The sequence below is a fragment of the Mytilus galloprovincialis genome, chromosome 6, assembly GCF_965363235.1.
Source record: "Mytilus galloprovincialis chromosome 6, xbMytGall1.hap1.1, whole genome shotgun sequence".
Taxonomy (NCBI): domain Eukaryota; kingdom Metazoa; phylum Mollusca; class Bivalvia; order Mytilida; family Mytilidae; genus Mytilus; species Mytilus galloprovincialis.
Genome location: NC_134843.1, coordinates 68,336,553 through 68,355,348, shown reverse-complemented (window position 1 = coordinate 68,355,348; position 18,796 = coordinate 68,336,553). Strand labels below are relative to the sequence as shown.

The 18,796-nt window shown below is 32.7% G+C and overlaps 1 long non-coding RNA gene across 1 annotated transcript; it reads right to left on the bottom strand.

Moving 5' to 3' along the window:
* Window positions 1-6,547: 6,547 nt before the first annotated feature.
* On the bottom strand, window positions 6,548-11,042 carry LOC143078282 (uncharacterized). Its single transcript, XR_012979154.1, has 3 exons — window positions 10,634-11,042; window positions 10,048-10,102; window positions 6,548-8,958 (listed from the first exon to the last, which is right to left on the bottom strand). It is a non-coding gene; the product is annotated as an uncharacterized LOC143078282 (long non-coding RNA).
* Between the last annotated feature and the right edge of the window lie 7,754 nt (window positions 11,043-18,796).

Below are 18,796 nucleotides of genomic sequence, written 5' to 3'. Positions count from 1 at the left end.
TATGACCGTACCCATCTGGTCGTGATGTTGCATTCGTTCAAATGTATAAACGTTCGAATTTCAAGTTGTTATAACAATTCAGAAAAAAAGATTTTACAGAAATATGTGATGGTTAAAATGCCTTGTATATATTAGCGCTATGGTGGTTGTCTTTCCTTGATGAGTTAATGAGATACTGGTATCAAATTACAGGTACTAACAGATTACACCTGCTAACCGAAAGCTCCGTTGAAATCAAGTCAAAACGAGTCACGCACTAAAATGAGTTTTATCTTATAAGTGATACTCATTTAGATTATCAAATAGCTAAGAAATCTTAACAAGATAAGAAGAAGAAACTTTTTCTGCAATTATGTGATTAATATTGTAGAAGGGATACATATCAAGAGACCATAATATTAATACAGGTACAGGATAACTATAACATCTTATATACTGGATCCTTGAAATGTTTTGATGTTTATCAGATATTTGACCATAACTGAGTATACATTTTGTAGTCAAGTCCATATCTTAGATACATTGTACTATAAGCAATATTTTAACTGCATTTGGCGTATGATATACTCGAAAGGTTTACATGTCCCTCTAGGTAACTGCGAGTTCTCTCAGATATACACCCGGCCACCTCCACTCTGTGTTTTTGTTACTGGTATATGTATTTATATTTGTATCCATCTGATAAGTTAAGCCTTTTTCAACTGATTTTTGTAGTTCGATTCGATTTTTGTAGTTCGTTCTCATGTTGTACTGTTTCCCTACTGTCCCAGATTAGGGGAGGGTTGAAATCCCGCTAACATGTTGAACCTCACCACATTATGTATGTATAAATGTGCATGTTCCAAGTCAGGAGCCTACAATTCAGTGGTTGTTGTTCGTTGATGTGTTATATATTTGTTTTTCTTTTATTTTTTGTACATAGATTAGAACGTTAGTTTTCTCGTTTGAATTGTTTTACATTTGTCATTTCGGGGCCTTTTATAGCGAACTATGCGGTATGGGCTTTGCTCATTGTTGAAGGTCGTACGGTGACATATAGTTGTTAATTTCTGTGTCATTTGGTCTCTTGTTGAGAGTTGTCTCATTGGCAATCATATCACATCTTCCTTTTTCTTCTTTTGTCATATATTCTGGTATTGATATGACCAATTATATCAAATTCGATGTATACTTCTGAAAATGAGGCAGAAGTAGCCGTGTCTGTTGTTTCTTTAATTGTTAGTTAAAATAATTATAATGGGAACATTTGTGTCATACATGGTTTATTTGACCTCAACTTAATGGTTCATGTGTTAATATATGATTTAATGTTGGTCGAATTCTCAGATGCTATAGACTACATATATTTATGCAGTTAAATTGATTTGATGTACTGACTGATTATAGAATACAGGCTGAAGATATTAAAGGTACCTTTAAATATAGATAGTTGCAGGAAAAAAGAGAATACGATAGCAAATGACGAAAGACAAGAACAAACGAACATTTCATCAAAACATTTATAGTACGCAAAAAAACAATTATAATATACTGAGCAACACGCACCCCATCACACTATTGGGTTCATAACAGGTACTCTGGAAAGGGAACCAGATCCTGTTTTACAAATGTTTGACAAATGCAATCTCATTCGATTATTTCCCAAAGAAATCAGTGGAAACATATATGTGGTCATCTATAGCGCATATTTATTTCATTTCACCAGCTCGTGTAGGCGTACGTATGATTTTCCCAGCAATATGTTTTAATTTTACCACTTAACACTGTTGCTTCAATAGTATCATAGTTGGCAGAAACCTATTAGTGAAACCATGTTAGAAAACGCACGCCGTAGACTATCGTATCAACCCAGACATATTATGGGTGTTGCTAAACGGCGGAAACGGAAAACGGAAACAGAAAGAATTAGCATATTTCTTTTGGTTATTTTATCTATATATGCATGTTTTATATAGTATTACACATGTTCACAGGAAAAAAAAACATCAGAGGAATGAATTTAGAACAAAAGATTTTAAAGCATAAAGTATTGAAATAATTACCAGGAGAGGAGACTATGTTTTTGAAATATTTGATAAGGTCATGCGTACGTCTTTCATGCGATGTAGGACAGTCTGTTCGAATTTTCTATTTTTTTTTAAAGTTTGATCAGTGTCAATAAGATAGCAACCCAACATCACAGAAAAAATCTCTATAGGCCTAAAAAGAGAAAGACATCGGCCTCGATTCTATCAGAGACATATAATATCTCTGGTTCTATAAGTAGGTTGTGAAGTAGTAAACTTTTGGGGAAATCCTTTGCATCATTTTATTTACTTTTTTAATTGTCTTGAATCAAGATAAGTGATGTTGTGTATCTTGTTGCGCTGTTCTGCATTGGTGATTTTCGTTGTATCTATTCTTGTATAATGGAAAGAAAACGTTAAAGAAACCAAATAGGACAATGGTATATTGTCAAAATTCGATATGAAAATCAGGGAACTAGGATAGAAAGCTGTATATTATACTTTATTTTAATGAAAACAATTGACAAAATCTCTCACAATATGAAGCACCCTTTTAGTTTTACAATACTGAAGGATTTGTATAGTATGCTGTTTGGTATTTACATCGGAAAAGCATTATATCTCATAGAATTTAAATCAATAAATACGATTTGATGTGCAAAAACTTGTGGCGAAAAATTAGTAGCCTACATGGATATATATAATTTGCACTATGTCCTCACCAAGTTAGTCGTTGTCATGTCCTAATGTTTTCAAAATCAAATTGTCCACGCTGCTTTAAATATCATGCCGCTTAATTCTTTTCTGAAAATTCAATTCCTCTCAAGCAGCCGTGAATTTTGTTTCATAATATTACAATGGAAAATAGTGTCACTTATTCAGTATGCTGTTTTACTATAGTAGAACACATAGAAAGATAGGCAAAAATACCAAAGGATTATTCAAACTCAGAAATCGAAAACAAACCATCAATGTCATGACTAAAAAGAAAAAAAAACACACACACACAACATTTATACTAAAGGCTGAGCAACACGAACCCAACCAAAAACTTGGGGTGATCTCAGCTGCCCCGGGAGGGTAAATAGATCCAGCTTCACATGTGACACCCGTTAACATAGACATGTATTTATATTCCTTTACCCAAAAGTACAAAAGGAATATTGAAATTTGTTAGTTACTTTTATTCATTTTGGTAGTCTTTAATGATTTTGGTGCTATGTCAAGACAACTGAAAACTAATTCTGCTCTGTTCTTATTTATAAGGGAAATGATACTTTATTTTACACTACGCACCTGATCGTTTGGATGTTTCTACTGGCCAGACACCCGATTTTCCAAGATATTACTGATATATCATTTACTAAATAACACCTGATCCAGAACAGTTCCTTGAAATACCCCAGAATCAACGGCCTGTTGAACCTGTTTGGTGTTGTTCAATTTACCACAACTCTTTGCTTGCGGAAGCATAGGAACATGTAAATCCAACATTGTGTTTTTAAATTACCTGGTTTCCTGTAACTGTTTAATTTTGATTAAAAAGTTTATACGGGGCTTTTTCAAAATATGAAATAAATATATCTGTAACGTGTCCTTAAAGATTTTTTGGCGCAAGCATTGATGACAGCTCATAGTTGCAACTGCGACATTTGCGTAAATATATAAAAAGAAGATGGGGTATGATTGCCAATGAGACAACTCTCCACAATAGTCCAAAAACCCATACCGCATAGTCAGCTATAAAAGGTCCCGAAATGACAATGTAAAACATTTCAAAAGAGAAAATGTTAACGGCCTTATTTATATTCCAAAAAAACGAACGAAAAACAAATAATTATATGTAACACATAAACAAACGACAACAACTGGATTACGGGCTCCTGGCTTGGGACAGACACATACATACAGAATTTGGCGGGTTAGTCAACATATTAGCAGGATCCCAATCCTCATCATAACCTTGGAAAGTGGTATAACATTACAACATAAGAACGAACTATAAAAATCATTAAAAAGGATTAACTCATCAGATGGACACAAATACAAGTGATTGTGGCCGAGTAATTGTACATCCCAGCAACAAAAAGACACTTGGTACAGATCTGAGAGCACTCCGACTCGCAGTTAACTGACAGCTAGTTCAAAGCCACTAACAACTAATAAAAAAATCATACATTTAAGACGTAAATTTAAAGCATTGATGATATTATAATAATCTAGACGGTAACGAATTATGTTGGAGCATACTATATTTTGCAGCATCTTGCAGAGAATGCATGTTTTAGATACTTAATTAGCGGAAATGCACAAATGTCTCCTTTTGTCCATTCACCAGGCATCAAGCTGGTATTGATGATTGTTGAAAAATAGGTGAATAATAATATGATAGCTGCGAATTTATTATATATTTTTTAGGTCTATTTTTGTTTTATATTCTATGGCCTATTTCTTCTAGTCCTCGTACTTTTTTATTTATTTAATCCATATTCTAATTTTGTTCTCGCCCATACTGAAGTTATTATGTCTTTCTATTTTGGATGTAAAGGTTTATTTAGTGGTACATATTTAGTTGATCAATATATTTGTGGCATGAAAAGTCTTAAATTATACAATTCTGAGCTTGGTAAGTATGCCATAAGGTAGCAATAAACAGTTAGGAAAAATACTAAAATTTGCCCTTATGAATTTTACAATCCCCTTTTCATTGCTTTCTTGCAATATCAAGCTTACTGTGTGTGTCATATATGGGCATATGTATGTAATCAGAATCTTCCATAAATTTTATATCCAGTATATAAAATGGTAAAATATAATTTCTTTTTGGTGTATCCATGGCAACAATCTGCATTTATTTGTTATAAAATATTGCAAAGAGGGGGGGAGGGGGAGAGATGTCAAATATTTCCCCAAAATTTGGCTAAAAGTAGAATTTCCATCGCTTGAAGTAATACCTTTTCTGAAACTGTGCACATATATCATTCAACAAATCCAATGAAAATCATATGTCTTTCGTCTCATTTTTTTGTAAAATTGCGTCAAAAACTTCGTGTAGAAAAAAAGTGTTTGTAAACCGTACATTAATTTCTGGACCGATGGCCGGTCTAGCTATGAAAATACGGATTGTCAAACAGAAAACAGCCCATAAAACATGTAAAAAATAATCTTGATGCACTTATAAACCATCTTTGAAGGCTAAATTAGCACTCATCTGTCTAAAAATGAATTTTATTACACAATAACTTTCCTATTTGAAAATTCCACAGGGGCCAAAATGCGAAACTAAACTCCTGACTGTGTATTGCTACCTATATTTTTAATGTAATCTCATTTATATCTTTTGGAGTTTAGTGTGACGTCCATTTTAACTGAACTTTGTAGGGGCCAGCTGAAACCACCTCCGGGTGCGGGATTTTCTCGATGCGTTGAAGACCCTTCGGATGTAGTTTGCTCTTTGGTCGGGTTGTTGCCTCTTTGACATATTCCTCGTTTTCATTCTCAATTTTATTAGAATGTTGATCTCTACCTAATGTCCATTCATGTCAAAACGGTCAAATGACTTCTTATAGGAGTTTATATCGACCTTATATGACGAATTTTCTCAATTGTATGTTCGCCTGTTATATTGATATATATAATAAATAGATAGAAACTTTTAATAGCAAAATTTACCAGAAAGATCTATTAATTTTCATAGTTCTTTATTTCCCCCCTTCAATTCCGTCTATATATGAAAAATATTTCCGTTTCCGTTCCGTTTCTCGTTTCCGCCGTTTAGCAACACCAGAGATTTATACAGCACATGTAGGTGCTGCTGCAATTTTCCTACATTTAAAATAAACGTTCACATGAGGGAAGCTTTACCCTTTTGTTGTACAGTTTTGTTCTCAACCTATCCTTATTGTTAATTTCTTAGGGAGCTGCTTTATTTGTTCTTTTTTAAAAAAAACTGTAAATTAACTGACAGATAGATTCTAACTGTAGAACTAGTGCCGTTAATATACAAAACATTTACTCCATAACTGTGAGTATATAAATCATGTTAATATTGAGAATGGAATGAGTAATGCGCCAAAGAGACAACAACCCGACCATAGAACAGACAACAGCAGAAGGTCACCAACAGGTCTTCAATGCAGCGAGAAATTCCCGCACCTGGAGGCGCCCTTCAGCTGGCCCCTAATATATATATATATATATATATACTAGTTCAGTGTCAATGAACGCCATACTAAACTCCAAATTGTACACAAGAAACTAAAATTAAAAATAACATCTTTTTTTGTAAAACAGCTACATTTTCAAGGAAACACATCAGTTGTCTGAAAACCAACAATGCTGTTTCCTTGATGTTTACTGCACATGTTATTTCATATGCAATAGAAAAAACAAACTTATACAGTATGTCTGCCCCGCAATCAGCCGTTCTTAGACTGAGATTTTACATTAAAGAAAATAATTTATTTCTTATTTCTTTTAAATCATTATAAAAATACTTTTAATATGTATAATAGGAAATGGTAATCCAACAATATGCAACAGTAAAACTAGAAAAGTACAACGAGGGTATAAATGGGGGCTCCTACATGACGTATAACATTTAAAACTCTTGCCAAATGACGTTAACGATATTTTTTTAGTGCATCACAATAATATGTACACTTTCTTTTAGACGATAAAAAAATCGGCTGAATTTGACGAATTACGCTTAATTGTTTCCAAAAATAACGGAGCGATAATTATCTTAATCTGAGACCTCTGACGAATCACTATTAGGATATTTTGACGAATCACGGTAACATTTAAAACCATTTGATACTAACAGTAGTCGAAAATGAACGTTTGACGACTGATGGTACATGGCATTACCCCCTCTTTAATGCTTCATACATATGCATGAATATACTTCAGCAAAATTGAGATTTAGAAAACAGTGATGTTGAAATCAAATGTATTTGCTCGTTTTTAAAGCGAAGGAAAATATAGAAATGTTTTTTTTTATTAACCATATTCCAGATTTATTCAATGATATTGAACACTTTATTAGTTGTAATGTTTCAATTGAGTTCGTGTTGCTTAGTGTTCTAAGTGTGTCTTCTGTGCTATTATTTGCCTGTTAATCTTTTTAGTTTTAGCCATGGCGTTGTCAGTTTATTTTCGATTTACGAGTTTAACTGTCCCTTTGGTATCTTTCGTCCCTCTTCTCAAACTTCATAGCTCTAATTGTTGAGAAATTTAGTGTTCAGGGTTAATAAAATAGTACAGGTTTAATTTAGCTCATGCCATTCAAAAACAACATTTAAGGAATGTCACACCTACGACATTACGATATAACCTACATGGACAATTTGAATAAAACATGAAAAAGTTTATCGACAGCTTTTCATCTCCTATGGCCTTTTCCTGTAGTGACGTAAAGCAAATGACATGGCATATACTATAAAATACCCGCGCGGGTTGAAGACTACTTCAAATGTTTATGTTGATAACACAGTTTAGGTTCGTGTTTCTCAAACTGTTTTTATGAACTGATTCATTATGTTGATATATTGGTTTTGGTTTGTCAGTAATTTTTACACAGGTGTTTGAATGTCCAATTAGTAGCTTCTGTCTCGGTTTTTTAACGGAGGAAATAACTCAGAAAAGAAAAGACAGAGTAGAGCACTGATCAGCAAAACATTTTTCGGTGGTATAGAAACCTCTGTCAACTGATATTCTTTCCGGGGAAGAGGAACAATATATTTGGGATGGCTCATATTTTGACACCGACATATATGGACTTCAAATGTTTTAGATATATACAGCTTTGTAAATTCTGAGGTATTTCAATCGTCGGGAATCGTTCACATTCCAATCCATCCAGGGTAGAAAAAATCAGAATAATCCTTGCTGTACTGTGTTCTTACGAAAGTCCCTTCTTTTGCGGGCCATTTAAAATATGTGACTTCTCCTCCCGTGAGCCATCCTATCCACCAGCCAAATGATCCGACTGTTGTTATTGTATGATTACATAACGCTAAAGTAGCTACGACTATCTCCCTTTTCGGATAAGATGTATATATAAGATTTGTGTTGTTAGGCATATTAGCTTTAGTCCATTGTACGTCTAAAGATGATATAATAAATTTTACATTTTGATATTTGGAATTGAAATAGTGCATGGCCTTCGTCAAATATTGTGATGTTGCTACATTAAAACCTAATCCATTATTCACCATGTCCCCACGGCGTATATGAACACCGACAAGAGTTATATTCTTTGAGGATCCTATATCGAGTCGTTTGATTATTTGATTTATATTATTTTCTGCTTCTTGACGAATGAGATCTCTAAATGTCAATTGTTTCCTCAGTTCAATTCTAGAATCATAAAAATATTTCCAAGATTGTAGACATGAAAAAATTCTTGAATTGTGAGAATTGGGAAAGTTAATCAGATTTGGTTCATATGCACAGTTCTGTTTTTCTCTTCGTATAGTAAATTTGCTGCATATGGTTATGTTATCCCAAATATCGATGTCATGGAGTTTGAATACAAGATTGACCTCTGAATGTTTCGAGACAATTATCCGCATACCTTTAGACATCGCAATACCAAAGTTTGATGCAAATTGAAACATCTGATTTCCCAAGCCATTCATAAAGATCGGACATAAGCAATGACTGAGATTGCCAAGTGTCGGATTCATAGTCGATGTTTGCAACCCTGTAGTAGTGGAAGAATAATTCACTTGCTTCATAAAAGTTTTGGTTGATGTATTTAAACTCTTTTTTGATAGAGCTGGAATGGTTTTTCCTATTTTGTTTGATGGCTGCTTGCTCGTCGAGTTGTTGCCTTTAAATACGTAAAACTGATAATTGAAAATTTTGAAATAATTGGACGTGTGTGTAGCCGTGTGAAAAACAAACAATATCAACACAACGGTACAGACTATACACGGGATTACTAACCCTGAAACAAAATAAGAAAAAAATATTAATCAATGATTTAAAATGCATTATAAATTGTCCGGTTAATATCATATATTCCATTTGAACTGGTTGTTAACACAGGTCAAATATATCGAAATAGACATAAGCTATACACGAGATTACTATACATGAAACACACAAAAAACCAAACTAATCATCGTCATCTGAATATAATATTATTCATATAACAAAACTAGAGGCTCCAAGGAACATGTGACACCTGATCTTTTGTTTGAATAGTTGATGCATAAAATAATGCAACCAGTATACTTTTGCTTTAATTCCAGAGATATAACTAAAGCCTAAAACTGCATTTACCCCGACATGTGTATGTTCTTTTTTAGCCATGTTGGTTGGCAGGCGCATCGGACACTTTTGATTAACTAGATACTCTAATAATGGTTGTGGCCTATTTTACTCTGTCATAGTAGATTTAGAGGAGATGATTTTCGTAAAAAGTACCAACATTTACAAAAAATGTTAAAATTTGACTTTAAAGGGCAAAAAATCATGAAAGAGTCAGTTGACAATTCGTAGTAAATTATATGATGGCATCATAATAGCAATTCCTTTTACGAAAATATTGTACAAGTAATAAATTGTACAAACTAATAATATGTAGATGACACAAACATGTATATGGTTTATTTGATTATGTTTAAAGAGGAAAAAAGGAGGGTGGTGGGTTGGAAGTGTCCTGATCGCGAAATCCCGGGCATAAAAACATGAGATCCCGAGGTCCCGAATTTAAAGAAATTTAAATCCCGACATCCCGAAATTCGAAAAAAAGATTTCCTGATCCCGAAAGAATCAATCCCGAATTCCAGAGCTTAAAAACACCCGATCCCGACATCTCGTAAAAGGTCCTGCCTCCCCTCTTTAAAGTATGTACCGATACTCTGCATATAAAAAAATTCAATATTTCCTTTAAAGTTTAGCTTTTCATTTCTGCAACGTAAATTGCAATGCCAAACTTATGTAATTCGCGCTCATATTAGTCAAATGTATATCAAACTTATGATGGCTGTTTAGATTAAAGGAGGAAATCATGAAATGTATAAAGACTTACATTTTTCTTTCTTTTTCATCCAACTCATTTTACTCTATTTTACATGTGTGTCCTCCTACAACAATATAAATAACGTTAATGAACCAGATTAGAAATTTCAAAAAAAATGTTTGATATTCATTATTAATTGGTATTGTTGGATTAACTCTTATAAAAAGAACGATGTTGGATTAATACCTAGTATTTATAGATGATAAAATAGTGGCATGTTCTGTACATCAATACATCCCTTATTTAAATAAACTGGTGAGCAAAGTCATGAAGACATCTATTTGATATTCGATCAATTTTAAAACCTACATGTATCATATACAAGGTTTATCATGCCCGCATCTTCGCAAAATACCTTCAGCAAGTCAGGAATATTCAAAAAAAAAATAACTCAAAAGAAAAATAGTTTTTACTGGTACAAAATAATGGAACATATTTTCTTCTATCCACAGAATATATTTAAATTGAACAAAAAGTGAGAACATGTCATAACGATTTAATAATTAACATGATCAATACAAATCAGAACAATTATTAGTAAATTTGATATTTAATTCAAAAACCAAATCAAAACTAACAGAAATTTAAATCTTACCTTCAACGTCGTTTACATCATGTACATAATTCGTTATGTATAGCATTTGTCAAATAAGGAAGTTAGTACCTGATCCGGTTCACCAAAGTCACTTGTTGTTGAACGCCCCATGTTATCAAGAATATCCAAAGGGTTCATCATCATGTGTTAACTAAATATGTATGTATTTTTCGTAAGCATGGGAATGGAACCTAAATCAAAGTAAACCATTATAGGTCAATGTACGGCCTTCAGTGCCGTTTATCAACAAAATCGTGTTATCAATGCAGATTTGGCTCTAACACAATAACATCATGACAAACATTGAAAACAAAGAGTAAGCAAATGAGCGCATTGATATTATTATCCCCCAAACGGACGGACAGACAGACTAATAAAAGGGTGGTATGTAAATTTAAAGTTTCAATTGAAAAAAAAATACTAATGCGGACCTGACAGTAAGCAAAGGACATCGCAATATGGACAAAATAACAACTGATTAGAAAAGACATTTGACAAATAAGGAAGTCAGTACGGATACGGTTCGCTTACATTATCGGCAGATCAAAATTACATGTTATGTTAAATATCCAAAGGGTTCTTATACATATGTAAATCAAATCGTTTTGTACCTTAAGCCAAAAATTCATAGGGTTTTGATATATAACATATGTTTAGGCAAAGTTTCGTTGAGACTGCTTTTAACTCTCGGTTGGACTAGGATATGTCAGTTTTTATATTTTATGATTGTTCGATCTTCCTATTCATAACGATTGATCAGTCAAGCATTGAGTATCAGTGACCAACATGTCATGCATACTCAGTGTAAAAATTAATGCTGGATCTTTGAAAAAAATCATACTATCAAAGTGTAGAGGGTGTTTCTGCAACGCAAACTTTTGTTGTCAGCGCAGGTTTGTCGATTTATGCTTGTTTGTTTAGTTATTGTTATCCCGAATTTTCCAATCTTTGGTTGACATATATTTGAACAGTTCATGTAGAAAACTATCCGCCTTACTAATGTACAAAAAAATGAACGAAACATAAATATGCAACACAGCAACAAACGATTATCATAATCACTGAATAACAGGCTCCAAACTTGGGACAGGCACATAGATACAGAATGTGACGGGGCTTAAAATGTGAGCAGGATCCCAACCATCCCCATAACCTGGGGCAGTAATGTAACAGTACTAGTAAAACATAAGCGCTAACTATCAAATCACTTGAAAAAGGCTTAACTCCTAAGATAGATACATATATAACTACAATTAACAAAACACAGAGTGGACGTGCCCGTGTTACATTCTAGCCTCAGAAAATCAGAAGGGCTTTAATTTATGATATGTTTGTGAGTGACTTGGTCCAGTTTATACATTAATACATTCCTTTAACAATGTTTAAAAAGGCGTTTAATCCTTATAATTCTTAAAAAGTGGAGATGAGGAATTCAATTTCCATTCTATCACATGTAAATTGGCACATGCCGTATTTGGCACAACTTTTTGGAATTTTGGATCCACAATGCTCTTCAACTTTGTACTTGTTTGGCTTTATAAATATGTTGAAATGAGCGTCACTGATGAGTCTTATGTAGACGAAACGCGCGTCTGACGTACTAAATTATAATCCTGGTACCTTTGATAACTATTGTATATTTGTATCATTTAATTTGCCTGTCGCATTAAAATATTTGTTAGTCAACGCAAAAATATATACTCCATGTTTGCTTTCTTATAAAAAAATAAACTACAAAAATTCTTTCTATCATTCAAATGAAATGTTTTGTGTTCATTATTCAATTTAACGATAAACGTGGAGTGAAACTACATTTTGTTAACGTCGCGGCGGATTGTATAAATATCTTCAAGTATGGAAAATTGTACGTATAATACTAACAAGAAGTAACAGCTGTATAAATATGTTATTTACGTATGTTAACGATTCCGGGATAAGGTACCGGTACTTGATGTTTTTCAACTAAATAATGTACAGATTTCAATAAAATATGATATATTTAAAAAAAAATAATAATAAATTTTATCAGTTGATATGATAATGATGACACATGTGATCTACAATTAGACTGAAAAAAGCTTGATCCGGTATGATCATACTTCATATTCAATTCAATATAGAAAGCTTGATACGGTATGATCACACTTTATATACAATTCAATATAGAAAGCTTGATCCGGTATGATTACCCTTCATATACAATTCAATATAGAAAGCTTGATCCGGTATGATCACACTTCATATACAATTCAATATAGAAAGCATGATCCGGTATGATCACACTTCATAAACAGTTCAATATAGAAAGCTTGATCCGGTATGATCACACTTCATAAACAATTCAATATAGAAAGCTTGATCCGGTATGATCACACTTCATAAACAATTCAATATAGAAAGCTTGACCCGGTAAGATCACACTTCATAAACAATTCAATATAGAAAGCTTGATCCGGTATGATCACACTTCATAAACAATTCAATATAGAAAGCTTGACCCGATATAATAACACTTCATACACAATCCAATACAGAAAGCATGACCCGGTATGAGCACACTTCATGGACAATTCAGTTATGAAGGTTTGCCCCGGGTCTATAACACTTCATGGACAATTCAATAAAGAGAGTTTGACCCGCACAATTTAATAAAGATAGCTTGACCCGGTATGATCACACTTCATGGACATTTCAATAAAGAAAGTTTGAACCGGACAATTCAATAAAGGAAGCTTGACCCGGTATGATCACACTTCATGGACAATTCAATAAAGAAAGTTGAACCGGACAATTCAATAAAAGAAGCTTTACTCATTATGATCACACTTCATGGACAATTCAATAAAGAAAGCTTGACCCGGTATGATCACACTTTATGGACAATTCAATATAGAAAGTTTGAACCGGACAATTCAATAAAAGAAGCTTGACCCATTATGATCACACTTCATAGACAATTCAATAAGCCAATCATCGTCTCTTAGAGTCGTACACTGTCTTTGATTGAAGAAAACTAACAAAGTTGATTGTTTTTCTGGTGGCAATCTCTCTATCATTTTCCGAAACAATTCTGTAATGATAAATGGTAAAACTCTGATAGGTAACATTTTTTTTTTTTATATATTTGATGGATATCAACAACGTTTTATATAATTTCATAAACTAGTTCCATGCATGTGCACAAACTTTATTATCTTTTTTACTAAGAATGAAAGATGTCATCTAGAAGGTCAGAAACGTCAGAATGTCGGAATGAACTGATTCATATCTATTGAAAAGTAGATGAAATTCTTTAAAATAACTTTAGCGAAGAATAAAAGACCATGGGGTTACTTGTATTATATTAGTATTTTTCATTGCAAGTAAAACCTAGTGAGCGGTAGTAAACGAAATGCATTCTCGACGCCTGCTCGAGATATCAGGGTCTTATCTCTTTAGTTACTTAGAATATACTTTTTGACGTTTTCTATATTTTCATTAGATAATGAAGTATATTTATGTGATATTGATTGACGAAATGACATAATTGCCTCAGGACATAAAGCATCATGTATAACATGATGTTGAAATACTTCCTTCTGAGATACAAGATCAAATGAGGTACAAGTAAAATTATGAATTTAATAATCATGATACCAGGATTAAAAATTAGTATACCAAACCTGTGTTTCGTCTATCAAAAGTAACACTAATGACGCTCAAATCAAAAAATGGAATAGATCAAATAAAGTACAAAATTGAAGAGCATTGCTAATCCTAAATTTCAGAAGATTTTGTCAATGCGACTAATTACATATATTCCTGAGTTAAAATATTCCAAGTGTTACGAAAAATTCTTAGTTTTGTAATTAACTAATGATTTATGATTACGACCAAGATAATTAATGTTAACGGCGGGTTCCACATGTGGAGCAGGATCTGCTTACCCTTCCGGCGCACCTGAGATTATCCCATGTTTTTAATGGGGTTCGTGTTGCTTAGTCTTTAGTTTTCTATGTTGTGTCTTCTGTAATATTTTTTGTCTGTTTGTCTTTCTATTTTTAGCCATGGCGTTGTCAGTTTGTTTTCTGTCTATGAGTTTGACTCTCCCTGTGGTATCTTTTGTCCCTCTGTTAACACTGTAGTACTGGCTATTGGGTTGCACTCGATGAGAAAATCTCCATCAACAGTGCTACTGGCCAAGTTGTTGTAAATAAACTACTGGTAAATACCAGGATTAAAATTCTATAAGCCATATTCTAGACAACCATTAATTATTTCCCACTTAGAACAAGTTATAAACGTAAACCAATATATTATGTTTGCCTTTCTGGCATGGTTTGATTTTTGTTTAAATGTGACTGAATTCTTTTATTTAATACACACAAAAAAACTAAATTCATCGACAACTTTTAATAGGGGATAATTATTTGTTTATGTGATGTGCAGGTAAGTCGATTCAATTTAAAAGTTTATACAGTAAGAATATAAGGAAATATACAACTAAATCCGATAAGGTATTTATAATGAGGATAGACATACCTTTTTAAGCTCAACTAGCCTAATGAACCAATTATCATTACATGACCGGAAATTTAGAAACAATCTTTGTGAATTGATCAATTTTTATAAAACTTATTCTAAAAGGTTGTCAATTCAGCACTTTAATTAAATCTAAAAGCTAACTTTATATTATTATGTACTGTCATGGATCTACAATTTGTCGATACCTCTATCTCGGCATTGCACAAGGTCAAGTTTTTCTCTTGACTGTTTACGACGATTTATTCTAAATCCAATCGATGTTGGATGTGTAATGATTGACAATTTTGTCTTAGATGCATGATTTGTTTTATTAGTTGTTATTGGCTTTGAACTAGTTGTCATTTATTGCAAGTACTCTCAGATATGTACTTATTGTCTTTTTTAATGATAGGATGTACAAGTACCCGGACACGTCCACTCTGTGATTTGTTAGATGTAATTTATATGTATCCATCTAAGTTAAGCCTTTTTCAAGTGATTTTGTAGTTCGTTCTTATGTTGTTATAGTTCTGTTACACCATTGTCCCAGGTTATGGGGAGGGTTGGGATCCCTCTAACATTTTTTAACCCCGTCAAATTCTGTACCTATGTGCCTGTTTCCCATATGGAGCCTGTTATTCAGTGAGTGTCATTTGTTGCTGTGTTGCAAATTTGTGTTCTTTCAAATTTTTGTACATTAGTTAGGCCGGTACATGTAGTTTTCTCGTCTGAATTGTTTAACATTAGTCATTTGAGAGCCCTTTATGGGTGGCTATGTGCTAGGGGCTTTGCCAATTGTTGAAGGCCGTACGGTGACTTATGGTTGTTCATTTATGTGTCATTTTGTCCTTTTTATATCTAAAAGTATATATTGTACATACTATGGATAAATTTGAACATAAATAAACTTTTTCATACGTTCGTTCCAATAAAAAAAATCTGAAATATAGTAATCAAAGGGTTCAAGCAGATAAGGAAAATCTACTTTAAAAACACTGTAAAATTCATATGTCAACCAACGAAAGGAATAAATATAACCAAACAAACAAGCATTAATCGATAAACCTGCACTGACAACAAAAGTTTGCGCTGCAGAAACACCCTCCAAACTTTGATATTATATTTTTTTCAAAGAACCAGCATTAATCTTAACACTGAATTTGCACTACATCTTGGTCACTGGTACTTAATGTTGAACCGATCAATCATATTGATTAGGAAGATCGAACAACCGTAAAATATAAAAACTGACATGTCATAATCCAAACGAGAGTTTAAAGCAGCCTCAGCGAAATTAAAATTTGCTTAAACAGGTTATGCAACAAATCCTTAGAAATTCTGGCCCTTAAAAACGTTACCCTTAGACGCCTAAATCCTAAGTGATGCTTACATTATACAAAAGAGTATACATACGGAGTTAAGGTACATAACGATTTGATTTACATATGTATACGAACCCTTTGTATATTTTACATGACATGTAATTTTGATCTTTCGATGATGTAAGCGAACCTTATTCGTACTGACTTCCTTATTGGTTAAATGTCTATTCTAATGAGTTGTTAGCTTTTTCTTATTGTGATGACTGTTGCTTACTGTCAGGTCGGCATTAGTTAAATTCAATTTAAACTTTAAGCTCATATGCCGTTCTTTTCTAAATCTGTCTGTCCGTCCGTTTCGGGAATTATGATATCAGTGCTAACTCTGTGTTTTCGATGTTTTTCATGATGTTATTGTGTTATAGCCAAATCTACATTAATAACACAATTGTGTATATAAACGATCTTTAAACAGTCACAAAAGAGAAATTGATCTAGCTTTTAAACTTTGATTTATTGTCCTTTCCCATGCTAACGAAAAGTCATACTGATGTAATTAACACATGATGAAGACCCTTTGGATATTTCTGTTAACATGGGGCGTTCAACTACAAGTGGCATTGTTGATTGAACCAGATCAGGTATTAACTTCATTATGTGTCAAATGCTATACATAACGAATTACGTAAACGACTTTGAAGATAGATTTTAATTTCTGTTAGTTTTGATTAAGTTTGGAATTATATATCAATCTTACTAAAAATATTTCTAATTTCTATTTATCATGTTAACGAATAAATCGTTATGACATGTTTTCACCTTTTGTTCAATTTAAATATGTTCTGTGGATAGAAGAAAATATGTTCCATTATTTTGACCAATCTAAACTATTTTTCTTATCAGCTATATGTTGGTTTTTTCATCAATTTATTATGCCGTCCCTTTAGTAGTCCCTGTCGGTCCACCAAATCAGTTGCTGTTTAAAAATATTGGTTTGATATTTGGTATACTGTTTAACCATGACAAGTTATAGATCAAGTGCAAAGTTTGTTCAGAATGGCTGAACTGTTTGCGGAGGAATGGTGAATATTAAATATACTATATTTGTTTAATTTTATTGTTTTAAATCCAAATATACCTTCTGTCACGTTAATCATTTGTGTCCGTTTCGGTTGCACACGCTTTAATAAAAAAACATGCAGTCACATAAAGGAGGTTTGTGAAGCTTTATAACTCATATTTAACTCTACATTTTCTTTTGAAAATGCCTATACCATTCCCAGAACATGATAATTGTTTTGCAGTTGTTTCATTGGTTGATATATTCGAGAGTTTTCTATCAAAAGATATTATGGACTTCCTATTTTTGCACTTTTCTTGGAGATCAATAGTTTTTTTTCACAACTAGAGGTACAAAGGTGTGATTAAAAAATATATAAAGTACTTAACATACTTTGTGATTGTTTTCAGAAGCTGCAAGTATTAGACTCCATCATTCACTAAAAAGAATTAACACCTTGCTTGTTTATCAACAACCGCTCCATTTACTATTAAAGCGCAGATTAAAAGCTCCATATGGTTTTGTCTAACTAAATATCAAGTGTTTGACATAAGCAAGCAGTTATCAAAATAGTAGAATATAGGACAACTAGATCCTTTTAATGTTTAAATTATACACTTCCCAACCTTAGCAGCGATATTCAAACTTCAACTACAAACGGAATATCATTTCCCAACGCATTCGGTATTTAAGAGCTTACAACTGCTACCTAGAAGTCACAAAACGTCACTAGTGCCTGATCAGAAAGTTGATGATCCAGGATTTTGTCTGAAAACGTCTCGTCCTTTTTCTAAAAAAAAAAGGTCCATCAGAAGATTCCAAGACCTTGTCGACAAATATTGCGCTTTAACTAAACAAATGATATATAACGGTCTTAAATTATAGATTATAGGTTAATAATGTTGTTTATGATCTTAATTACGTGTTATCGTGTTGTTTTTATTTGTGTTTGTATATTTTCACTTTAACTGTTTAGTACATTTTTGATAGTATCCTTTTGGTGTGTCTCGGTATTTTTACATCCCACTATTTGGTTATTGTACTGTAGTATTTTTTTTTTTTGTCTTTTTTGTCTTTCTTTTTTGCTTACGTAATTTGTCTATAGAGAAAATATGCGCAATTTGATTTTGTTGTTGTTGTTGTTTTAGTTGTTTGTTTTTAGCTAGCTATAAAGCCTGGTTTACATAAGTGTCTACTCAAGGAAATGCCTATACAAATTCTTGAACATGACAGTGTCCTCTTGTGTTTTATAATGAGTTTAATTATTTTTTTATCAACTTG